Source organism: Amblyraja radiata, chromosome 1 (genome assembly GCF_010909765.2).
Source record: "Amblyraja radiata isolate CabotCenter1 chromosome 1, sAmbRad1.1.pri, whole genome shotgun sequence".
NCBI classification, from domain to species: domain Eukaryota; kingdom Metazoa; phylum Chordata; class Chondrichthyes; order Rajiformes; family Rajidae; genus Amblyraja; species Amblyraja radiata.
Window position 1 is genome coordinate 65,444,837 of NC_045956.1, and position 26,953 is coordinate 65,471,789.

A 26,953-nucleotide genomic window follows, 5' to 3' on the forward strand; every position below is an offset into this window, starting at 1 on the left:
GAGTTGCTGCAAAATAGCACCAGAGACCAGAGACCAGGTCCGATCCTGACCACAGTTTGAACGGAGTTTGTACATTCTCCCCGTGACCACGTGGGTTTCCCCCGGGTGCTCTGGCTTCCTCCCACATTGCAAAGGTGTTCAGGTTTGTAGGTTAATTGGCTTCAGTAATATTGTAAATTGTCCCTAGTGTGTAGGATAGTAGTAGTACACCAGGTGATCGCTGGTCGGCGTGGACACGGTGGGCCGAAGGGCCTGTTTCTGCGTTGTATCTCCAAAGTCTAAAGTCTCATACCTAGCAAAATATACACCCCTCCCACATTTACTGCTTCACCCCTACGATCGAGGGATTGTGTCATGGGTTGTTTCTTTTAAGGAGCTCGGGCTGACCCAGGGATTCCTGGGAATTGCTTGCAATTTAGTCGAGATACCAGCCAAGGCAGCTGGTATCTCGACTATACTTTCACATCTTTGTCCAACCATATAGCCCAAGGAAAAACCCCTTCTTGTGTATCCACCTATAACTCGCCAGCTTTGGCCGGCCCCTTCTCCTTTCCACCTTCCTTCCTCACTCCCCCCCCCCCCCACCACAATCAATCTGAAGAAGGGTCTCAACCCGAAACATCACCCCATCCAAGTTCTACAGAGAGGTTGCCTGACCCACTGAATTACTCCAGCACATTGTTTCTCCATTTATTTAGTGAGCTTTCTAGCTAAATCATCTAAACATTGTTAAAGCCTCATACAACCTCTGCAATTCATGCCATCATATGCCTTTACAATCAGTGCATCATCTCCTCACAGGGATATATGGGCCCAGGTTGGCAACCCCTGGGTTGTGAGAGGCATATCTATGAGGGCAGCCACATTGCAGCAGATTGTAGCAAATGGATTCTCAGTATGTGTGTAAAGACATTTTCTGTTGATGTTAATCTTTTAACATTGCTGTATACTATCCCTATTTTTTCCCGCACCACATCCCTCTAATCAATGCCTGAGAATAATATTTAGAAATCTTTGGAAGTATTTTGGCTCTCAGGGGTTAAGACAGTCGTCTCATTAAAGCTTCAGAATGAAACTGTCCATTTAATACAAAGGCCGGAGGAGATGTTATTACGTTGGATTGCTTATAATGGTGAAGGGATGGAGTTTTGCATAGGGAGGCTCTGATAGGTCCACCTTGGTTGCGTCTGGCAGCAGCCTGTCACTGTAAATGAAAGTCCTGCAGTGAAGAGAATTCAAATAGCTAGCTGCATGTAAAAGTTTCACTGGCCTAGGGGCCATTAGTTAGATGCTGCTGAGTTTCTGTGTGCATGGTCCTGCCAGTTATTAGTACTGTGTGCTTGTGGCTGTTTGGAGGGGGAAGAGAAAATATCTGTATGGTACGGTACCATGTTAAATATAACTGGAGGCACCTTTCCACTGAAAGCACTGATAAAGCAACAGACTTCATAATCTGAAGGTAGGAAGCCGGCAGGGGTTAATTGCTTTGGTTTCTAGAGATAAACTTTGTTTTGAGAGACAGAAACTCTGCATGTTTTCAATTGTTTACATACCAAAAGATGATGCTTAAATTGCTACCTGCTCTTTGAAAGGTCTGTCATGTTATGGGTCTGTTAAATAAATGTGAAGTAGTCTTAAGTAACTGTTATTCTATTATATTTAAATGTATATAATTATTTTAGATTGAGTGAATTTAGAAATGTTGCTGTTAGCTAATGCAGAAAGTAAAGATATAAAGTTCCAATCATGTTGACAGAATTACTTCAGCACTGTTAACTTCTTTATGTCTGCTTTTTTGATTTATTTATACATCTACTGGAAACAGAATACAATGTATTTTATTTTTAAAGCCGAGACTAGTTGCAATTGAGAACTTAATGGGACTTTGAAGCATGTTCTTAAATGTCTTAAGGAAAGCAATTACCATAATGTTTTATTGTTTACCATCAAATGACATAGGTGTGTCTTGTTGCCAGCATTGTAATCACTGATTCGGTGTGAAATGCAAGCACATGCCTTCAGGATTTCTAAGGCACCCACTGCCGTATGCATTTAGAATTTAATCAGCATCTTATCATAAAAAGCTGAGGTTTTTTGGTTGTGTGGAAAATTAAAATAACCCACAACACAATATAAAAGTACAAGTTTGATATGAGACTCTCTTACTCAAACCAGCTGCTCATTCTGGGATGTATAAAAAAAAGTGCTGCACTTGATCCTGGATGACAGTCCTTTGAGAGACTCAAAAGCAGGTGGATTAAAGGAAGGAGTTAACTGTAAATTGTTGTAGATGGATCTAAAGCAATGGGGCTTAGGTAGCTGCGTGGAGCAAAGCTGTAAAATAGATGAGCAACTCAGGTCTGTTCTTTTGTGGCAATGGAACTAGCCTGCCTGCCCATACGCAATCTTGGAGGTTCACTGAAGATTTATTCTTGAGACTTAATTTAGTTTACATAAAATGCAGATAAGCAAGTGACTGGTCGCTTCATGATAGCTGTCGGAACAAAGGAAGTGCTTTGTGATCCCAATGAGTAGATGCTGAAAGGAAGATGAAAGTACTGAATACTTCTTTTGGGGAAAAAAGGGTTTGTTATATGGACTTTTGTAACCACTGATAAGATGACAACAGAATAATGAATGCTGTATTTCTGTTTTATGTTTTGTCAAAGGGAATTTTTATGCCATTGAAAACTGGCATAACACAAACTAAACTGTTTGAAATTAATGTGAGGAAATATGATTGAGGATCAGCAGCATTTGTGCAGAAAGAATCATTAACTATTTTTTTCTGCATGTTTGTCCTTTCTTTTGCTGCACCAGGACCTTCATTTGTTCAGCTTCCATTACAGTTCAGCCTCTCTAACATATTTAACCCAAAGAAAGGTGCAGGAGATAAAATATTCATGTTATGTAGTCTGCATTTTTAAAGAATGTTCTTTCTGGCTAGTACCACTGATGTGCTTTGTCTTGGCATGGCAGTAGCTGTGCTGACATGCTGCACCATATAAATTGCCTTCATTCATTTCATTGCTCAGGATTCTGTGTGATCTTTTCCTTGTCACTGGGTTGCAAGCGATGCTGTGACAGTGATGAAATTGGCCAAGAAGGAGCTGCAGGTGTTTATCAGTTCGTGTTTCTCTACAGAGAGTGACGGCTGCTGTTATGAGAGAGGACAAAAATCAAAGTAAGCCAGCCGAAGAATGTTAAGATGAAGAGAAGCAAAACACTGAAGTGTAAGGCTGGCTACACTTATATGCTCATTTCAATTTTCAGAAGCCGCTTAAAGGATTTATCTAGCTAATGTCTTATATTCGTTTTTATATGCTTAATATATATTTGCTGTCTGTCAGTGCTGTTATTGTATTACGTTTCTGTTGTTTTCTTTAACAGGAAAGGGCAATTTATCACTACCAGGAGGTGGCAGCAGAGAGCCTGTTTCCCGGAGGCACCTTTGGAGTCTGCTGAAATTTGTTGAACTTGTCTCAGAAAATATCGGCTGGTAATTACAAAAAAAAAAGTTTTCATTATGTAACTGTAATAGCTCATCAGGTCACAGCAGCAAATTTATTCTAAACTGAAAGTGCAAGGAGAATTCTCGAAATGCCTCCAAAGTGTGGGTGTGTGTGAATGTGGGGGAAGGGCCATATCAATTGCAAGTGATAATGATTCACTGTGCAAAGACTGAAAGACCTCATGAACGTAGCAAAGAATAAGCAGGTTTGCTTTTAATGCATATTATTACACTAACAATTTGAAAAGTTGAATATTACCATGTGAAAAGATGGAGTGCCATGCAAGTCATGTTAGTAACCATTGTGAAAAACAAAGCACTTGTATTTGATTTAGTAGCAATTAAGATTAGTGCATCATGTTCCATATACCTTGCTTGTGTATAGACATGGTTAGATCTCACATGTACATTTGAGACTATCATCTGCTGCTTTGCTCACGGTACAGTTTCATGAGCTCTCAGGTAGAATACTCCATGCAGCCCCCCAATTTCTGCAGTCGGTTTTGAAGAATCATTATGTGATAATACACAAAAACAAACAACAAAGTATTAATGTGTACAACACTCTTTTGTTATTTCGGCTTGTACTCGCTAGAATTTAGAAGATTGAGAGGGGGTCTTATAGAAACTTACAAAATTCTTAGGGGGTTGGACAGGCTAGATGCAGGAAGATTGTTCCCGATGTTGGGGAAGTCCAGGACAAGGGGACACAGTTTAAGGATAAAGGGGAAATCCTTTAGGACCGAGATGAGAAAAACATTTTTCACGCAGAGAGTGGTGAGTCTCTGGAACTCTCTGCCACAGAAGGTAGTTGAGGCCAGTTCATTGGCTATATTTAAGAGGGAGTTAGATGTGGCCCTTGTGGCTAAAGGGATCAGGGGGTATGGTGAGAAGGCAGGTACAGGATACTGAGTTGGATGATCAGCCATGATCATATTGAATGGCGGTGCAGGTTCGAAGGGCCGAATGGTCTACTCCTGCACCTATTTTCTATGTTTCTATGTTATTTATATTTTCCCACAATTTACTTCTATTTAACTTTTGCGACTGATATTGATAGGATAAGTTTTAAAGAAAACTTGGGAAGGTGAGTTGGCTGCTGAACAGAGGTTTGGATAAGCTCTCAGTTCTCAGTACGTGGGTTTAGCTATACAGTTGTTATTGTCACGTGTACTGAAGTACCGTTAAAAGATTTGTTTTATATGCTATACAATCAGACCAGATAACACTATATATAATTTAAATAAAGAGAGGCCCTAGGCTGTTCCACTTGTGAGGCCCCTCCCAATCCCCCACCCCCATGACTAGAGGAAGATGGTCCACCAGATTGACACCGATTTGCAGCCGAGCGTGTTCAATGAGAAAAGGGGCTGGAAAGCTGCACTTTTTATTTATTATTTATTGCCAGTGCTAGTGTCGTTTTATCGGCTTAAAACAATATTATTCTGGAATGGAGGGCAAGGAAAATTACTGAAGGGTTGTTTAATGACTACAGTGCGTTGTGACAGCATATGTAAGAAGGGACTATGACAGTGTCAAAAATATTATACACTTTGCAGGGCTCTCACTTAACTTTTTTTCTCTGTGTTGGCCAGGCAACCTTGGCAGCTTTTTAGGTTGCCAAATGACAGTTTAGGTGGTAATTTAAGACGGCCTGCATGACGCGTGCAATAATGTGCTCGGACGAAGTGCGTAGTTACCAGTCGGAATAATGCTCAACGAAGCATTCACATATTATTTCTGCTTCAAATAAAGTCGCAAACTAAACATATTCACCAATCAAGACATGACATATACCACAATAACATGCAGCAAAATTATAATACAGTATCTCAACTCTTTTTACACGTTGCAATGAGTGTAATTTCTATTATTTCTTTCCACTTCCAAACAAAAATGTGGTTGGATTATTCAGCGTATGATCAACCTTGGTGAGACCAAGCGCAGGTTTTGCGATTGCTTCGCACAACACCTCCACTCAGTTCGCAATAACCAACCTGATCTCCCGATGGCTCAACACTTCAACTCCCCCTCCCATTCCGAATCCGACCTTTCTGTCCTGGGTCTCCTCCATGGCCAGAGTGAGGCCCACCGCATTTTGGAGGAGCTGCACCTCATATTTGCTTGGGTAGTTTACACCCCAGCGGTATGAACATTAGCTTCTCTAATTTCAGGTAGTCCTTGCTTTCTCCCTCCTTCCCCTCCCATTCCCAGCTCTCCCACAGCCTACTGTCTCCACCTCTTCCTTTCTTTTTCGTGTGCCCCCCGCCCCCGACATCAATCTGAAGAAGGGACTCGACCCGAAGCGTCGCCTATTCCTTCACTCCATAGATGCTGCCTTACCCGCTGATTTTCTCCAGCCTTTTTGTCTACCAATGGGATCCCACCACTGGCCACATCTTCCCATCTCCTCCCTTGTTGGATTTCCACAGAGACTGCTCATCGGTAACTCCCTGGTCAATTCGTCCCTTCCCACCCAAACCACCCCCTCTCCTGGCAACCGCAGGAAATGCTACACTTGTCGCTTTACCTCCTCCCTTGACTCCATTCAAGGACCCAAGCAGTCTTTCCAGGTGCGGCAGAGGTTCACCTGCACCTCCTCCAACCTCATCTATTGCATCCGCTGCTCTAGGTGTCAGCTGCTCTACATCAGTGAGACCAAGCGTAGGCTTGGCGAGCTCTTTGCCCAACACCTCCGCTCGGTTCGCAATAACCAACCTGATCTCCCAGTGGCTCAGCACTTCAACTCCCCCTCCCATTCCGAATCCGACCTTTCTGTCCTGGGCCTCTTCCATGGCCAGAGTGAGGCCCACCGTAAATTGGAGGAGCAGCACCTCATATTTTGCTTGGGCAGTTTACACCCCAGCGGTATGAACATTGACTTCTACAATTTCAGGTAGTCCCTGCTTTCTCCTCCCCTTCCCAGCTCTCCCTCAGCCCACTGTCTCTACTTCTTCCTTTCTTCTTCCTGTCCCCCCACCCTCACATCAGTCTGAAGAAGAGTATTGACCCGAAACATTGCCCATTTCCTTCGCTCCATAGATGCTGCCTCACCTGTTGAGTTTCTCCAGCATTTTTGTCTACCCATTCACACACGTTCTGTTATCCCACTTTCCTCACCCACTCCCTACACATTAGGGGCAATTTTACAGAGACAAGTTAACCTACAAAGCCAATGCATCTTTGGGATGTGGGAGGAAACCCACACGCTTGCAGGGAGAATGTGCAAATTCAACACAGACAGTGCCCGAGGACAGGATCGAACACAGATATCTGGCGTGTGAGGCAGCAAGTCCACCAGCTGTGCCACTATATTTTGTTTTCCAACACACAAAAAATTATACGTTGATATTTTTGGTTACTAAAAAAATGAAAATATCGGTTATCAGTCTTAAATCGCTAAGTGATACTCTGTCCCCCCTTTACAGCTATTTTATGTTTTAATTCAGTTAAAGATTATGGGGCAGTACATTGGCCATAAATTTGCTGCCTAAAAGTGCCAGAGACCTGGAATTGATCCTGAATATGGGTACTGTCTGTATGGAGTTTGCTCCTTTTTCCTTTGATCGCATGGGTTTTCTCCGGGTGCTCTTGTTTCCTTCCACATTCCAAAGGTGTGCAGGAACCTATTTCAGACCCAACCCAAAATGTAATATTTTCCTTTTGTTCAGAGCTTCTGTCTGACCTGTTGATTTATTCCAGCTTTTTGTCTAGTCAAGTCAAGTCAATTTTATTTCTATACCACATTTAAAAACAACTCTCATTGACTAAAGGTACACAAAAATGCTGGAGAAACTCAGCGGGTGCAGCAGCATCTATGGAGCAAAGGAAATGGGTGACGTTTCGGGTCGAAACTCTTCTTCAGACCTTCTTATTCAGTCTGAAGAAGGGTTTCGGCCCGAAACGTCACCCATTTCCTTCGCTCCATAGATGCTGCTGCACCCGCTGAGTTTCTCCAGCATTTTTGTGTACCTTCGATATTCCAGCATCTGCAGTTCCTTCTTGAACATCTCATTGACCAAAGTGCTTTACATCAATGCAGGTACTCAGGTGCTACATACAATGGTACACAGATCTAACAATACATACATAAATACATACATACAGCGCTCCCTCAGAGGACCTCAAGAAACGCTTGTGAGTAGAAATAAGTCTAGATTTAAAGGAGTCGATGGAGGGGGCAGTTCTGATGAGAATAGGGATGCTGTTCCACAGTCTAGGTGCAGCAACCGCAAGAGCACGGTCGCCCCTGTGCTTAAACCTGGATCGCGGGATAGTCAGTAGCCCCAAGTCGGCCGACCTGAGGGACCTGGAGGTAGAATGGTGGGTTGGAAGATTTTTGATATAGGTGGGGGCAAGCCCATTAAGGGCTTTGTATACATATAGCAGGAGCTTGAAGTTGATTCTGTACCACACTGGGAGCCAGTGGTGAGTGGCCAGAATCGGGGTGATGTGGTCCCTTTTATGGGTACCCATCAAAAGTCTTGCTGCGGCGTTTTGGACCAATTGCTGGCGGGACAGGATGATTGGCTGATGCCAGTGTATCGGGAGTTGCAGTAATCAAAGCGGGAGGAGATGTTTCTATCTTCAGTTTAAACCAGCATCTGCAGTTCCTTCCTACACACACGATACTATACGATAGAACTTTATTAATTCCAGGAGGGAAATTGTGTGTGTGGGTATATATATTATATATACACACACACACACACACACACACACACACATATATATATATAGTTATATATTAATACTAGACTAAGTGGGACCCATTGGGTCCCAGCATCACACGGGAGGGCTGGTCCCTCAACAAAATATTCCACCACTCCACCAATTCCAATATCGGTGGCCAGTGGGGGGAGCTTTCTGTAGCGCTAGTATGGGTGTTGTGGGCTGAAGGGACTGGTTTCCAGAGGGCTAGTATGGACATTGTGGGCCAAATGGTTTATTGGGCTGGCGGCTCAGTCACTCAAGCCTGTTGTGCTGGCAGCTCACTCATTCACTGCTGGTGGGCTGGCAGTTGACTCACGGCTATTCCTTGAAATTCCATTTCAAGCAGGGTGCAAGGCCACCAAATTCAAGTGCAGTTTCATACCATTTCAAGCAGGGTGCAAGGCCACTAATGACAGCGAGCATGACCTCTCCATCTTGCAGAGACTGAGCCACGCCCACACTTCTAGGTTTTATAGTCCCTCCCACAAGAAGGGGCGTGGCCTTCATGGCGTGATTGACAAGAAAGAGAATCTCAACACTTTTAAACACTAATAACTCTTATTTTTCATCGATGGGGAAAATGCTCGGCACCTGATGAGTGGAGGAGGACTCTGAGTAAGATGGCCAAAAATCACAGCCGTACGTGGTTGCGTTTTTTCTAAAATCAATATACAGCGCAAACAGGAAGTGGTCAAGATTAGACTTTTAATTATATAGACGGCAAGGCAACTTTAGCATTCTCAAACCAACTTTTCGATTAGGCAAGGCATTCTCAAACCAACTTTTCAATTAGGCAAGGTATTCTCAAATCAACTTTTCAATTAGGCAAGGCTTTCTCAAATCAACTTTTCAATTAGGCAAGGCATTCTCAAACCAACTTTTCAATTAGGCAAGGCAACTTTAATTAGGCAACGCAACTTTAATTAGGCAACGCAACTTTAATTAGGCAATGCAGCTTTAGCATTTCCAAACCAAAGGCAACACAGCTTTAGCATTTCCAAAACAAAGGCAACACAGCTTTAGCATTTCCAAAACAAAGGCAACACAACTTTGGTATTTCCAAACCAAAGGCAACACAGCTTTAGCATTTCCAAACCAAAGGCAACACAGCTTTAGCATTTCCAAACTATATTTTCAAACCACATTAAGGGCACTGACAGGTCAGTAAAACCACTCACAGTTTAGTAGGCATGTGTTCAGTGTTATTCACAGCTCAGACTGAGAGACGTGACCCTCTCGCTCCCCCATCTTGCAGAGACTGGCTGAGGCACTCAACACTTCCGGGTTTTATAGTCCCTCCGGAAGGGGCGTGACCTTCAGGAGAGAGAATCTCAACATTTTTAAAACACTAATAACTTTTTTCATGGATTGAAAAAATCCTCTTGTCCTGCGCAGCAGAGGTGGACTCTGAGTAAGATGGCCAAAAATCACAGCTGTAAGTGGCAGCGTTTTTTCTAAAATCAATATACAGAACAACAGGAAGTGGTCAAGATCAGACTTTTAGTAATATAGATATAAATATATACCATTTTTGTTTTCTCGTTTATAACATTGTTTACAGAGTACTATGTTTACATATTCTGTTGTGCTGCTGCAAGTAAGGATTTCATTGTTCTAATTGGGACTTGAGAATAAAACATTCTTGACTTACGTCGCTAATGTGTGGGATAGAACTAGTGTACGGGTCATCGATGGTCAGCGTGGACTCAGTGGGCCGAAGGACCCGTTTCCACGCTGTATCTTTAAATTAAATTAAAAACACTAAAACCAGAGGGAGTCTAAAGAAGGGTCTCTACCCGAAACGTCACCCAATTTCTTTTATCCTGAGTTGCTGGCTGCTCCATGGAGTTCCCCCGCACAATTAAAGCATGGAATAGTCTTCACCCTACCAGACACAACTAAATTTAATGTAGTTGTTTAAGAAGGAACTGCAGATGCTGGAAAATCGAAGGTAGACAAAAATGCTGGAGAAACTCAGCGGGTGAGGCAGCATCTATGGAGCGAAGGAAATAGGCAACGTTTTGGGCCGAAACGTTGCCTATTTCCTTCGCTCCATAAATTTAAGGTAGCTCTTTTTTCGCCCCAAGAACCCTTTTTTGCTTAAGTCCAAGTCAAGAGTCAAGAGAGTTTTATTGTCATGTGTCCCAGATAGGACAATGAAATTCTTGCTTGCTGCAGCACAACAGAAAATGTAAACATAATACAGAACAGGAGATAAAAGTTCAGTGTGTTTATATACCACAGACCATATATATACACAATAAATAAACAGATAAAATGCAATAGGCTGTTATTGTTCAGTGTTTGGAGTTTTGGTGATGGACACTCCACCACCTCCAGTTTAAATTCCATTTAGAATACTTTTGGAGGACCAGGAAACCAGAAGCAAGAGTTGGCGCCGACCTGTAGGGGGTATGGCTGCCCAACCTGCAGCTGTCTGTTTTTCATTTCTTTTTTCTTATTTTCAGTTAGTTTAGTGTTTTATTTTTAAGGAGTTCTAGCTTTTTTTATGTGTGGGGAGGGGGGGGGGGGGAAGGGGGAAACTAATTTTCAGGGTCCCTACCTGGTCGGAGATGCAGCTTTTCTCCGAGCTGCACTTTCGACCCGTCCTCGCGGCCTACCAGCGGGCCGTGAGCGGCATTTCCTGAGGGCACCGCCCGGAGCCTCGGCATCGGCATCGGCGGCGGCTGCGGAGCTGCGGGTCCGAGGAGCGAGGGGACCGCCCGGAGCCTCGGCATCGGCGGCGGCGGCACCAGCATCGGCGGCGGCTGCGGATCCGAGGAGCAAGGGGACCGCCCGGAGCCTCGGCATCGGCGGCGGCGGAGCTGCGGGTCTGAGGACGGCGGTGCAGCGCTGGAGCGCCATTGCGGGGCGGGCGGTGCCTTGCCTGGGTCGCCGCGCTGGAACTCCGGTGAGCTGGGACCGGCGTTAAAAACATCGCGGAGCTGCGGGCGGCGGCGCCGAACTTTCCATCGGGAGCCTGGGATCTCGCGACGAGATCGCCAGTTGAGCTCCATTCGGCGCGGCCTTGTCGGCTCCGGAAGCCACGGTCTCGAGTAGGGAGGCGGCCGTTCCAGGGTTCCCAGGCCGCTGAGAGGACTCTCCCGACGCCGGAACATCATCACCCGGCGAGGACGGCCTGGAATATCGGGCCTCCGTAGAGGCAACTGTGGAGGCCTCAATAGGCCCGACTATGGGTGGACATTGGGGATGGGACTGGACTTTGTGCCTTCCCCCATAATGGGAACCATTGTGGGGGGATGTTTTTATGTTAAAGCTATTTATTATTGTTATGTTTGTATTCTTTTTTATGTGCTGCATTGGCAAAAGGAATTTCACTACATCTAGGTGTATGTGACAATAAATCAACCTTTGAACCTTTGAACCTTTGAACTTCAGGGAGTTACTCGAGCTCCAGGGAGTGATTCTGCGTTGGTTTTCAGTGGTCGTGGCGAGGCGGCGACCGGATAGCAATGGCGGCCAGATCTCCCACAATTCAAAGCGAGGAAGAAAGTGCCCAGCGCCGACCAGTTGCCGTGGCAGTGCGCATGTGCAGGGTGGCCGATGATGTGCTGGCCGTGGTTGTCCACATGTGCAGGGGGAGGATGTGCTGGCCGTAGCAGCCGGCAGATGAGGAGCGAGCGGAGAGCGGTGACCCGGCAGCCCGGACACGAATACGGATAGCGGTTAGAGACGGAGAGTGACAGAGAGAGAGAGATAGAGAGGGGGGGCCACTCAGAGTTGAACGGCAGGTGTCCTGCCTTGGCCGGAGGCCCCCTAGATTTCGAGGCCCTCGGCTTCAGCCTATGAAACCTGGTGGTAAATCCGGCTCTGAGGTAGAGTGCAGAATATAGTTCTCAGCATTGCAGTGCACCAATTCCTTAGATAAGGTCCAATGTCCACAATGGGATAGAGGTGTATTGGACAGTGCCTTACCTTATGGAAGGACCATTCAGAAGCCTAATAGCAGTGGGAAAAGAGTTGTTCCTGAGTCTGATGGTGGTTTAGCTGAAAAACTTGTGCCAGCTAATCTAATCCAGTTATAATTGAATTCGAAGATAGACACAAAGTATTGGAGTAGCTCAGCGGGACAAGCAGCCTCTCAGGAGATAAGGAATGGGTGACATTTCGGGTTGAGGCCCTTCCTCAGACTGAGGAAGGGTCTCGACCCAAAACGTCACCCATTTCTTCTCTTCAGGGACGCTACCTGTCCTGCTGAGTTACTCCAGCACTTTGTGTCTATCTTTGGTTTAAACCAGCATCTGCAGTACCTCCCTGCACATATAATTGAATTAGTCTGGATTTCATGTATAAAATGTATACACATTGAGCATCCCAGTGCACAGAAAAAATGCTGGATTTCTATGAATTCTTCTTCTTCTTCTTCTTAAGTCCTTTGCTCCTCTGGGGAGCATTGGCCATTGACAAACGTCCTCCATTCAATCGGTTGTTGGTAGTTCTTTCGAGATCTCCCCAGTTGAGCCCACTCTCAGACATTTCTGGCTGGACACCTCTTCTCCAGCTGTTCCTGGGGTGACTTCTTTTCATTTTTCCTTGGCGGTTCCATTTCAGGGCTTGCCGGGTGATGTTTGTGGCAGGTTTCCTGAGGGTGTGTCCAATTAAACTCAATTTTCTCCTTCGAATTTATATTCTTCGCTCCCTCCTCATCCTGCCCAGAGTAGATAATGGACTGCCTGCTGACCAATTTGATCTCCCCTGACTGTGTCCATCTAGTTTCAGCCAGGCCCAGGACTAAGACATTGTAGCGCACCATTTTGTTAGCAATTGTGGCAGCCTTGCCAGTCTGGAACGTGGTTCAGATGTTCCATGTCCCCACAAGGATGGATATCTTTGGCGTCAGGAGGTGTGTCAGTTTCCCAGCGCCCTTGCGGGTTTGGCTGGGAAGTGTCATGTTCCCAATTGCTGGGGCACTTTCTTCAACCATGTGTGCAATTTAGTTTTCATTCATCAATGTTTCTGTAACTCATACTATTTTCCAGGGTGGGGTAGTTAACCCCATGCCCAACCCCCAACCTGGAGGACCAGGGACTGCTTCGTCTGCCTCTTCACCCGAGACCTGTCCGGTTTGGATGAACCTGCCAGGGATATGAAACCCCATCCGACATAGCTCTCAGGATCACTGGAATACACAAGCCTCTCCTCCACGTCAAGGTTGCAGTGCAGGAGAGGATTTCTATGAATTGCAGCATCCTTATCTTTATTTTACAGAAGGTAATAGGCCAATGGGGCTGCTCACAATCAAAGACCATCTAATTTTCAGCATTTGTTCAAATAATTTTCTTGAATATTATGTCCATTCTCATTCATGAATAGGAATTGATCAGTAAAAAAATTACAAACTTTGATTTACAAAATATACTGCCAGTTTCAAGTCTCGATAACAAGCCCCAAAAGCAGAGAATAAACATTATCTTGTATTGAATTAATGTCAAGAATTGAGTTCAAGTAGACAAGATTTCCTGCATGGTCCGCCTTATAGCTTGGAGGTCTGTTGTAAAATCTATAGATGAACTGGATGAACAGATTCTATAAAATGGCTACGCCAACCACAATTTGATTCAACTTGATCATTGCTTCAACTGGTGATTACATTTGGCAACATCAATAATTTTGGTGCAATCTAGGTTTAATTGGCTAACTGATGAAAAATGTGGAGTGTTTTGATTGTTATGGGAGTTAGGCCCAAATCAATATGTTATTTTATGCTGTTTTGAGATCCAATTTACTTCCAGAACAGACAATCTTCACAAAACTGATCACTTACAAATATTTACATTGACAATTCCCTTTCATTATCGGCATTCAGTTATCAAGCTTAAAACTAATCAAAACAAAAATCTTTTTTTAAAGTGACAACTGCACACTATTAAAATGATTAAATGGTTAAGTGTACTTTTTATATCATGTATAATCCATGATATAAATGAGATCACTCAGTGGAGGAATTGGACAATGTTATCACAAACTCTTATTGCTGGTGATTAACTTACTTGCAGTCATTTTATTAAAACACAGCAGATTATTCTTCACATCAAGGGGTATTTTTCAAATGGATAGGAACAAAATGTGATAAGGTTCAATTAAGCTGCTCTACTGCACAAACTATTTTGGTCTAGAAATATGTACCATATCTGTAGTTGAGAATTAATTTGTTGTAATGATGTGTCAAGAATGTTTTATTTAGAGGGACTGCCACTCATAATTTAGAAGTGAGCAAAATCCAAGATATGGTAAATGACAGAATAAGCCTGGCAGAGTATTTGCACTCAAAAGCAATTTCATTTCCATTCCTGGCAGTGCCATTCATGCAGCGTGGGCCTAATCCCAGGCTGCTAAAGTGTGAAGACTTCAGAGAGAAGACCCAGGTTTGGGTCACAGAAAATGGTCAGTAGACTGCAACTGTAAATTCAACAGTGTGATTAGAACATTGAGAGGGGTTGTAAATGGCAGCGGCAGTGTGGCACGGGTGGGCCTACTTTTGGCAAGGTTGGTGTTTGTCCATAGAGAGTTGGCTAAGAGATCATGAGGAAAGGGGACAAAGTGCTGGAGTAACTCAGTGAGTCCGACAGCATCTCTAGAAAACATGGATAGGTGACATTGTGGGTTTGTAAAAGGGTCGCAACCCGAAACGTCACCTATTCATGTTGTGCAGAGATGCTGCCTGACCCACTAAGTTACTCCAGCACTTTGTGTTCTTTTTGTGTAAACCAGCATCTGCAGTTCTTTGTTTCTTCTTGAAAAAAAGGTGTCTCCATAAAGAGATGGGTTAAGCAGAGTAGCGATTGCATTTAGTCTAGAGATTTGGAGGAGGTCAAGTTTGTTGTTATGTTTGTGTAAGAATGGATTCACAATGGTGGCAGCGAGAGGGAGGGTTATTGTTTTAGTCAGCTTGGTGATAATTGACAAGGGAAAAGATTGAATATCGAATGGGAGAAATGTAGTGGTACAAGGTCTAAGTTAATAATAAAATGGAAATATTAAGGTAAATAATCCTCGTATTCAAATGCCGGCATATAATTATGTAAAAAACAAACTCTCCCTCTGCATTGCAATGTAAAGAGTAAGTTAAAACAAGATCCCCACATGGTATCAAGAAGAATATGCAAACTCCACACAGGCAGCACATTAGGCCAACATCAACCTGAAAAAAAGTTTCAAATTGGGCCTTTGAGAAATATTTGTACCTCCACTCATCCGTTAAAAGTCATATATGATTGGTGAAAACTGACCTTTTTATTTGTAAACATTTCTACCCTAGTGTCCAACCAGCCTATAGGTTGTTGTAACAGCAATACCTTTTTTACTGCTCTGTTGCGGTGAAATCAGCTCCAACAATGCACCGGAGGAGCTCACAAAAGCTGTTGTGTGCACTATAACACATTATTTAGTTGAAGCAGCTCCGGATACAAACTTATCCACAGAAGACTGGCGCTAAGGCATGGTCAAAGGTGCATGCAGCTGTGACCATACGTGCACAACTATTATATACATTTTGCTCTGTTTTTGGGAAGTCTGAATTTAGCCAGTGTTAAGGCTTTAATCAGCCAGCGGTCTGTAACTTTTGCTGACATGGTCCACTGAAATCCTTCATTGATTTTGTGTCCGTGCACTTTAAGATGGAAAACAGACATACAATTCAAGTGGTAACGATGGCACATTAATGCCATTTATCACAAGCCTCTCTTTAGACCTGTGACAGCTACACACAATGTAACCTTAAGATCTGGATTTTTAATATTGTTGTGTGTTTGGCCACTGTTCTGGAATTATAGTGTTATATACGCAGGGACGAAGGTGGTTCTAAATTCCACGTTGTAGCCACTTGCACTGAGCATTTCACCCATCATCTCTGCAGCGCAATCCTGGCTGTTAGCTGTTCACCCCGTTCATCAGCCATGGAATCACCGCTGGTCTCCTGACTTCTCTGGAAAACATAAAATGTGAGTGAGAATTGGGAATTTGCAGCCGGTGGAGGTGAAGTTTGATTTTTATATCTGTCTACCACCCGATAGAGGCGTCTGCAGATCTTCGGGACTAACGCCCGGCTTCACCGGGCCAGCGTCTCCATGACCATCAGGGACCACGCTGAACGGGTCCCGGACCGGCGTGGGCAGCCCAACTCAATTCATCTCATCCCAGTTGGTGCTTTGTAACTTACTGACTGGCGCCCCAGCCCAGGGCAGCACTGAACCCAGCGCGACATCCCCGATCCAGGCTTCTGACATGCTCCCAACCCTATCCCACCCTCGTCATTACATGACCATCAATTAATTTATCTCCCCCCCCCCCCCAATAGTAATGACCTGACACCAACCCTCCCTATCCCCGTTAATGACTCGGCCAACAACACCCCTCCCATAAAATGAATGACCTGAAATTAAAGCACCTCCATTAATAACCTAACGCCACCCAAATCCCCAGCGTTAATGACCTGACACCACATCAGCGTTAATGACCTGACACCACACCATTCTCCCAGCATGAATGACCTGACATCAACCATCACCCTCCCCAGTTAATAATCCGAGCACCAACATAGCACCCAGCTCATGACCAGACCACCAGCCAGTGGGTCAATAATCCAATCGCCAACCATCTCCCAGCTCCCACCTCCTAATAAATTACCAGCCACCAACCAGCCCCTCCAATCATTAATGACCCTATTACCCCCCCCATTAAAAATCCAACTTCCAACATCCGTTCCCCCCTACCATTGCAAGCAAGAGTAGTGCAAATTACTAAATATTTTTCTTCGGAGGGTCTCGACCCGAAACGTCACCTATTCCTTCGCTCCATAGATGCTGCCTCACACGCTGAGTTTCTCCAGCATTTTTATCTACATAACATTTTTCTTTATAATTTCTCCGTTACATTTTTTTCTCTTTTGGTGCTATTTTATCTGATTAGCAATGTATCTATTTAATGTCCAGCTTCTAGCTTTTAATGATGGCATATTAAAAAAATAGTAATGGCCGAAGTGATTTCTCTTCAATATTTTGATTCTTACAATATTGTTATCAGTCTGAAACCATCATAAATTATGACAATAAGTGACGTGATGAAAGACTACCGTGCAGACAAAGAAAGGGGGAGAAGGTAGGGGGTGGTGATGGAATGTGAGTGTCATATGAAACCAAAGGAAGAGATGGATCTATTAACATTAACATATGGAGCAGCTGTTAGCGTGCGGAGATCGTTGGTCGGTGCAGACTTGGTGGGCCGACGAGCCTGTTTCCGTGCTGTATTTTTAAACTAAACAAAACTAAACTATGTTAACCTATTATTGAGGTGCAATGTATTTTTTCTATTGGTTTCCACACTGTTGTTTGGTTAACTAATTTTATCACGTCTTATAAATACCTGAAATATTGCCACATAGATCCCATTACGCACAGTGAGCTACATTGGTGCTCAGGAGCACCTGTAACATGTGGCCAATCCTATGTTATCTCAAGTTGCTGAGATGAGATGTCAGGCCATTTGTGTAAACTTAGGACTTGCTTTACAGTCTGTTTAGTGATCCTTGTTTAAAATAGTTCTAAAATAGACCAACAACTGCATTGGACTAATGAGGTCATTTATTCATGTTCTTTATGAACCCTGGCAAGGTTCACTCGAACTAGTGGAAGCACCAACATAAAGGGAAGTTTCATTGGACCTTAACATAGAACCAGGTCTTGGAGCAATATTCCTGATTCTAGCACACTAAAAGGGAATGCAACCAAACCAGATTCACCTGGATTCATTTGTAATCCACATCTAAGGCATATTGTTACTGTATCATAAAACAAGAATAGTTGCATGTTGCATATATACAATTTTTGGAGATTTTTTTTTTTGACTGACTAGCCTTATGCCATACAAACTTAATTATCTTTCAGGAGCAAACTGGTAATAAAAGGATGTTTTGCTACCCCTAAAGAACAACGAGCCTCCTGTCCAACCAATTATCAAGTTATACTGAGAATTAATAATACTGTCACTCTGTGTCTCTGGTGTCAGGGTGTGTACAGAATAGATTATGTGAGGATGAGTAATTGTGAGCCAGGACAAAAAAGATTAATGGAAGAAAACTATGTCTAAAAAACAGCTTAAGTCAGGAAAATTCAATGCGGACATTTTTTGGTAGGCTGTGATCATGCCACTATGGGAACTTGATACAATGGACTCATTCTTGCAAGCACATAGTATACAAATCCAAATGATTTTGGAAGGGTTGTGAAACAGTTATTAGCTCACCCCATCTAAAAGAAAATAAAGACTTAATATCTTTGAAGAATTCCCATTGAATTCATTGTAAAATGAATGTAATTGATAACTCTTTAATATCATGTTATCTATGATGTAAATCCACTAGTATTAATTCTTAAAACATTTACAGTAATCATATGGTTTATTTTTACAAATTATATTGAATGATGAACTGCCGAGAGTGAATATCTATTACATTATCTCAATTATAAAATATTAATGTAAAATCTGATTTTAATGGACAAAAATAATTCCAGACACATTCTTAACTTCCATATAAATCTGTTCATAAATTCTCAGCGTGCAAATCTTTCAACGCAGAATACAAATTCAAAAAATATACTCAGTTGTTTCTCTGCTCCAATATAGACAATAGACAATAGGTGCAGGAGGAGGCCATTCTGCCCTTCGAGCCAGCACCGCCATTCACTGTGATCATCCACAATCAGTTCTTGCCTTTTCCTCATATCGCCTGACTCCGCTATCTTTAAGAGGTCTATCCAACTCTTTCTTGAAAGCATACAGAGAATTGGCCTCCACAGCCATCTGAGGCAGAGAATTCCACAGATTCTCAACCCTCTATGAGAAAATGTTTTTCCTCATCTCCGTTCTAAATGGCTTACCCTTTATTCTTAAACTGTGGCCCCTGGTTCTGGACTTCCCCCAACATCGGGAACATGTTTCCTGTGTCTAGCATTACCAACCCTTAATAATCTTATATGTTTCAATGAGATCCTCTCTCATCCTTCTAAATTCCAGTGTATACAAATCCAGCCGCTCCATTCTATCAACATATGACAGCCCCGCCATCCCGGGAATTAACCTTGTAAACCTACGCTGCACTCCCTCAATAGCAAGAATGTCCTTCCTCAAATTTGGAGACAAAAACTGCACACAATACTCCAGGTGTGGTCTCATTAGGGCCCTGCACAACAGCAATTGGACCTCTTTGCACCTATACTAAACTCCTCTTGTTATGAAGGCCAACATGCATTTGCTTTCTTCACTGCCTGCTGTACCTGCATGCCTACTTTCAGTGACTGATGAACAAGGACCCCCAGATCCCATTGTACTTCCCCTTTTCCCAACTTGACACCATTCATGTAATAATCTGCCTTCCTGTTTTTGCCACCAAAGTGGATAACCTCACATTTATCTATATTAACCTGCATCTACCATGCATCTGCCCATTCACCCAACCTGCCCAAGTCACCCTGCATTCTCATAGCATCCTCCTCACAGTTCACACTGCCACCCAGCTTTGTGTCATCTGCAAATGTGCTAATGTTACTTTTAATCCCTTCATCTAAATCATTAATGTATATTGTAAATAGCTGTGTTCCAGCACCGAGCCTTGTGGTATCTCACTCGTCACTGCCTGCCATTCTGAAAGGGACCCCTTAATCCCTACTCTTTGTTTCCTGTCTGCCAACCAATTTTCTATCGATGTCAGTACCCTAACCTCAATACCATGTGCCCTAATTATGCCCACTAATCTCCTATGTGGGACTTTATCAAATGCTTTCTGAAAGTCCAGGTACATTACATCCACTGGCTCTCCCTTGTCAATTTTGTTCAAAATATTCCAGGCGAACTGGTCCATATTTGCCCGTTTTCTCTCTCCCGCCCTTCTTAAAAAGTGGGATAACATTAGCTACCCTCCAATTCACATGAACTGATCCTGTATCTATAGAACATTGGAAAATGATCACCAATGAGTCCACAATTTCTGGAGCCACTTCCTTAAGTACCCTGGGATGCAGACCAACAGGCCCTGGGGATTTATCAGCCTTCAATCCCATCAGTCTACCCAACACCATTTCTTGCCTAATGGGAATTTCCTTCAGTTCCTCCGTCACCCTAGATCCTCTGGCGACTAGTACATCAGGGAAATTTTTTGTGGCTTCCTTAGTGAAGACGGATCCAAAGTACCTGTTCAACCCGTCTGCCATTTCCTTGTTCCCCATAATAAATGCACCTTTCAGTCTTCAAAGGTCCAACTTTGGTCTTAACTAATTTTTTCCTCTTCACAAAGAAGCTTTTACTATCCACCTTTATATTCTTGTCTAGCTTACATTCGTACCTCATCTTTTCTTCCCGTATTGCTTTTTTAGTTACCTTCTGTTGCTCTTTAAAAGTTTCCCAACCTCTGGCTTCCCACTCATTTTGCTATATTATCATTCTTCTCTTTTATTTTTATACTGTCCCTGACTTCCCTCGTCAGTCACGGCCACCTCTTATTCCCCTTACAATCATTCTTCCTCTTTGGAATGAACTGATCCTGCACCTTCTGTATTATTCCCAGAAAAACCTGCCATTATTGTTCCACTGTCATCCCCGCTAGGGTATCTTTCCAATCAACTTTGGCCAGCTCCTCCCTCATGGCTCCATAGTCCCCTTTGTTCATCTGTAATACTGACACTTCCAATTTTCCCATCTGCCTCTCAAATTGTAGATTAAAACTTATCATATTATGGTCACTACCTCCTAATGGTTCCTTTACCTTGAGTTCCCTTTATCAAATCTGGTTCATTACACAACACTAAATCCAGAATTGCCTTCTCCCTGGTAGGCTCCAGTACAAGCTGCTCTAAGAATCCATCACGAGGCACTTCACAAACTCCCTTTCTTGGGGTCCAGTCAACCCCCCCCCCCCCCCCCCCCCCCACACACACACACATGTAGCACTAGCAAACCTGGCTGCCAGAGCATTGGTCCCCCACCAGTTAACGTGTAACCCGTCCCTTTTGTACAGGTCTATAAAGCTAAATCCTTGCTCCGTGCACCAGCTCCTCAGCCACACATTCAGATCCCGGATCTCCCTGTTCCTGCCCTCACCAGCACGTGGTACTGGAAGCGATCCAGAGAAGTCCTGCTTTTCAGTCTTCTTCCTAACTGTATAAACTCACATTGCAGAACCTCCTTCCTCTTCCTCCCGACGTCATTTGTGGCCACTTGCACAACTACTACCGCCTGTTCACCTTCCTCGCGAGGATGTTCTGAAGTCAGTTTGTGATATCTTTAACCCTGCCACCAGGGAGGTAACAGACCATCCTCGAGTCTCGCCTGCCGCAACAGAATCTCCTGTCTGCACCTCGGACAATGGAGTCACCCACCACTATAGCTCTGCCTGACGTCGGTCTCGTCATTTGACCTGTCCAACGCTATGGTCCTAATAGTACAACTAAGCAGAAGTCTGTGGAGTAGTAAAAACTGAATAGAATTCCATTAGCAGAACATGAAAGAGCTATCTGTGATATAATGGACAGCACAGCATAAGAATTAGTGAATTATGTTGTGCCATTAAATGAGTTGAAAGAATTAAGGAATATTGCCTGCATGTCTATAATTAGCTGGTAGAAATAACAGCTATGATTTTGAGTCACAAGTAGAGAGAAAATTCAATACTGTTTCATAGACAATCCATTTAAAGTCCATGCACCAGAGTTCCTGATATCATCAGTATCAGCAGAGGCTAGCAAGAATCTAATTAAGGCATAATAGGGAGGAACAATAAAACAGGAGCAAATTACATTTATTGCCACATATAATATTAGAATTAACCAAACTGAGAATAACTGCAAGTAACAGCATTATCTGTTTTCGGCCTTGCCCCAGTCTAATTTCACCTCAATGCCTTTTGTTCTGAAATTCCTCTGGAGGAACATGAGGGTTTCGTGGGAAAAGGAAGTAATTCCCAAAGCCTGGCGAAGAGCGAGGGGAGTCCTGATCCCAAAAGAAAAACATTTCTTCCACCATCGAACAGTTTTGGCAAATAAAACTTCTTAACATAGAGGGCAAGATCTTTTTCAGTGTGGTGGCGAAAAGACTTACAAAGTATGTGAAACAAAACCATTTCATTGATACGACAATCCAAAAGGTTGGCATAGCAGGCTTCTCGGGATGCCTTGAACATACCAGCATCATATGGCATCAAATCCAGACTTCTAAGAAAGAACGAAATAATCTGCATGTTTTGTTCCTCTATCTGGCCAACGCCTATGGATCAGTTCCTCATTCGCTACTGTGGACTGCTTTTGAATTCTTCCAGGTGCCTGCAATAATACCAAATCTGGTAAAAAGCTACTTCCAGGATCTGCAATTTTGTCTCACAACATCAGACTTTACCACAGCGTGGCGACCACTGGAAGTAGGCATCATGGCGGGGTGCACCATCTCCCCATTGGCCTTCACTATGGCAATGGATCTCATTATCAGAGCATCAAAATGGGTTGTGGGAGGAAAACGGCTACAGTGTGGTCAGTGATTGCCACCGGTATGAGCTTATATGGACGATATAACAACACTAACAACGACTATCCCCTGCACCAAGAGACTTCTGGAAAAACTTCATCAAAACATCACATGGGCAAGAATAAAGATTAAACCCAGCAAGAGCAGTAGCATCTCCATTGTCAAAGGTCAAGTCAAGGATCAAAGATTTCATATTGACGGAATACCTGTTCCAACTGTTTCAGAAATGCCAGTGAAGAGTTTGGGCTGATGGTATGATGCAAAGCTCAAGGACACCGAGCAGTTTGAACAACTGAAAAAGGATATCATCATGCACATAGCTCGCATCAACAAGACCTTGCTACCAGGAAAAAAAACTCAAGCTGTGGTGCTTCTAATTTGGCATACTACCAAGAATCATGTGGCCTTTAACTATGTCTGAAATCCCCATCAACAAAGTGGAAAAGCTGGAAAGAATGATCAGCACACATGTGAAACAGTGGCTTGGACTTCCACGATGCTTAAGTGCTGTCGGACTGTAGGGGAGTGGCAAATTGGAATTACCCATTGCAGGACTTGTGGAAGGGTTCAAATCCACTAAAGCAAGGTTGGTCATGACCCTCACTGAATCTGAAGATACTGTTATTCGAACAGCGGCCCCCCGTGTGGCAACGGGGAGGAAGTGGGCCCCATCTGAAGCCATTCAGAGTGCCTAGTGTGCTCTTCATTCCGGGTTGTGGTTGGCCAAGTACAACACGGGAGAGCCGGGCTTTGGCTCGTCCCAAAAGCTCCTCAATGGCACAAGGCAACATCAGTGCAGAAAAGACGGCTCATGGTGGAGGAGGTGAGAAGACGGGAGGAGGCAGAGCAACACGCCAAGGCCGTCTCAATGGCCAAGCAGGGCCAAAGGACTAACTGGGAGATCCTGGAAAAGAGGAAACTCAGCTGGCGTGAGATCTGGCAAATGGAGGGATCTCGGCTAAGTTTTGTCATCAGAGCCACTTATGATGTTCTACCATCACCCCAGAACCTGAAGCAGTGGTTTGGAGAAGACCCCGCTTGCTCCCTTTGCCAAGCACCTGCATCACTAAGGCACATTTTAACAGGATGCACTATGAGCCTCGGCCAAGGGCGCTACACTTGGCGGCATAACCAAGTTCTCAGACAGCTGGCATCAATCCTTGAACAGAGGCGAACGATCACAAATGCTTCCCCACCAACATCGTCAGGAAATGTTCACTTCACAACATTTGTACCAGCAGGCCAACCTCCAGAGCATCAGATAACATCAATGGATGCAAGCATTCTGCAGCCTGCTCAGGATTGGAAATTGGAAGTGGACTTGGAAAAACGGCTTGTGTTTCCCCCAGACATTGTGGCTACAACACTCCAGCCAGACATGGTCCTGTGGTCCACAACAGCCAAGTTGGCATACGTTGTGGAATTGACAGTTCCATGGGAAGATGGTGTTGAAGAAGCTTATGAGAGGAAAAAGACCAAGTACTCTGAACTGGCAACTGAAGCTTCCCAGAATGGCTGGAAGACCAAGATTTTCCCTGTCGAAGTGGGATGCAGGGGATTTGTTGCTACATCTATGACCAGGCTATTAAAGAAAATGGGGGTGAGGGGTCGCTCCCTCCAACAAGCAATCAAATCATTATCAAATCCTGCAGAAAAAAAGCAGCAATTGGATTTGGATCAAAAGGAAAGACAACAATTGGGCTGCAAGATGAAGACAGGAGGGTATGGAACTGAGGAGTGGGGGGGTGTAACTGGGACACCAGGTATCACCGTTGAGCCCTCTGGAGATGTTGTGGGCTTACCAATGAAACGTCAAAGAAGGAGGGTGCCCACCAGATGACCCCGATGACGTACCTACCCTACCTTTCACCACTCCAATCCCACTGCGAATATCAAGAGTGCCGACTTACTACAGGGATTGAAACATCAAGTTCTATTAGCTCTACTAATAGGTAGGAACAATAAAACAGGAGCAAATTACATTTATTGCCACATATAATATTAGAATTAACCAAACTGCAAATAACTGCAAGTAACAGCATTATCTGTTTTCGGCCTTGCCCCAGTCTAATTTCACCTCAATGCCTTTTGTTTAAAATGTGCAGTTGTCCATATTACACAACTTTTTGGACATTTTAAAACTCATAATTAAAAATCTGTCCTCAAGGCTGCTGCAACCATTGGATACATTTCATATTGCAATATGCTTTATGTCTCAGACAATTCTTGGGCAGGGTGCCCTCTCAGCTGCATGTACAGCCTCGGGCACCTTTTACTCTCTGTTTTTCTCCCATTCAAGTCCTAATCAGGCCTGAGCATTTAAGCTTTTGAGGTCAGTTATTCCCTCAGTGGTATCAGTAAGCCCTAGATAAATGGGCTTAAAGAAAGTGTCAATGGCAAAGATCCTTTTTTTCCCCTCTATTATCACAGGGATTTTGTTTTTGTTTGCTGAAAGTTTAAAATAAAATTACTGAGCTATTAAAAATAGTAATTTTGAGCAATATTTAGGTGTGCAGTAATTTTTATATACCAACAAATATCTATTTTCCATTTGTAAACATAATTTGCTGACCTGCTTATTATGCCTTCTTCTGCCTTGCATTGAATATCCAGCACAGAAACAGTATTCAACTCAATCGTCTCTATCTAACCCAATCAACATGATATGTCACCGATAACAGATCATAATGAGGCTCTAACAGAGCTTCAATTACACAAGAACTCTGGAGGGAACAAAAGACCTTTGGAAAGCTTCACTTCTGACAACAACTTCCTGGAAGTACAGAAATAACACATGAACTTGCTGAAGGAAAAGTAACCAATGGGCTGCTCATCTAGGTCAAATTAATGACAAGGAATGGTTTGACTATTCCAGATTTTATTGCTGCAAAAAAATAATTTGAAATAAAATATAGTCACATGTTAAAAATCATTCATACACAGAAAATACCAGGAACATATTGCTTTTGCATGGATTGGTTTAGGCAAATAACAGATACAATTAAGGAGCAGCCAAGTGAATGGAAAAGAGTGAAAGGAATAGAAGGCGATGTCGATAGGTTTAGATAGAGGGTATTAACTTACTGGGTTGAATATTCTGTATTTGTGCTGCATGTTCAATGCAAGATGTAAAAGAGATGATACAAGGCCCTATCTCAAAACTATTGTCCCGTGTTTAAAAATAAGTTGCAAAAGCCTTTATTTCCCTCTTCTTTTGAGACTCCAAAAACAGCTGTAAATGATTAAGCTATTTCAGGAGCCCCCTGAGAATTTGATTATTGCAGAGCAGGTGAAAGCTTGCTCCCTCTGGATCCCTCAACAAAAAGGTAAGTTTTGTAAAGTGTTTTGAAAGTTGCCATGGATGGAATGGGAGTGCTCTCCTGATTTAACTGTATCCATATTGTTTAGAACCCCACATGGCAGAAAACTCCCAATCTTTGCACCCAAACTTCCCCTTGTTTCTTTAAGGAGACATTTGAAACAAGCTGGTGTTGCACATTCATTGCACCAACATTTAAACATTTAATTCATTTTCATTGCTAGCAATTGACAATGTTATTCCATCTGCCACTTGTTCCTGTTTTATCTCCAATGGGAATTGAACTTGCCAAGTGCAACATTAACCTTCCGGAATCAGGAATTATAGTCCACTGTCCTAAGAGGTCTGTCTTCCCTTATATATGTCCAATTAAGGGTTGTTTGCTGTGCCATATCTTGGGGGTGATTTTGAGAAGATCTGTCGGACTTTTGTGCATTTTAGATGTCCTTACATGGATTTCCTCTGCAGCTAGGCTTGTCCTGTTCATTCATTCTTTCTCCAGCTATATTGTTCTTTCTAGAGTACAGGGAATTCAAATAGATTCAGAGAATCAATCTTCCAATCCTTGAACCATCTAAATCAGTCATCATTTTGTAAATTAGATCACTTCTCAATTCTCTTTGCTCCAAGGTGAACAATCTTATCTTCACCATTGTAAACCAACACAGAATATAATTATCCTTAGAACCATACTAATAGATATTTTTCTGCAGCTTCTCCCAGACTGTCACGAAATTCCTTAATTGCAGTAGCCAAAAGTGGACACATGCTGCCAGTTATATCATAATTATTGTTTTATACAGGTTCCGCATAACATCTGACTTTTGTACTCTATGCTCCGAATTTTGAATCTGAGGATCTTATAACTATTCTCTCAACATACA

The 26,953-nt window shown here is 43.3% G+C and overlaps 1 protein-coding gene across 1 annotated transcript in view; it reads left to right on the top strand.

Moving 5' to 3' along the window:
- The first annotated feature begins 1,243 nt into the window (after positions 1-1,243).
- Positions 1,244-26,953, top strand: part of ndst3 (N-deacetylase and N-sulfotransferase 3) — an 873,812-nt gene continuing 848,102 nt past the window's right edge. Inside the window, exons 1-2 of the mRNA XM_033023461.1 lie at positions 1,244-1,459; positions 3,391-3,499. The gene's annotated coding sequence lies outside the window, so the exon portion shown is untranslated. The remainder of the gene's footprint in view (positions 1,460-3,390; positions 3,500-26,953) is intronic.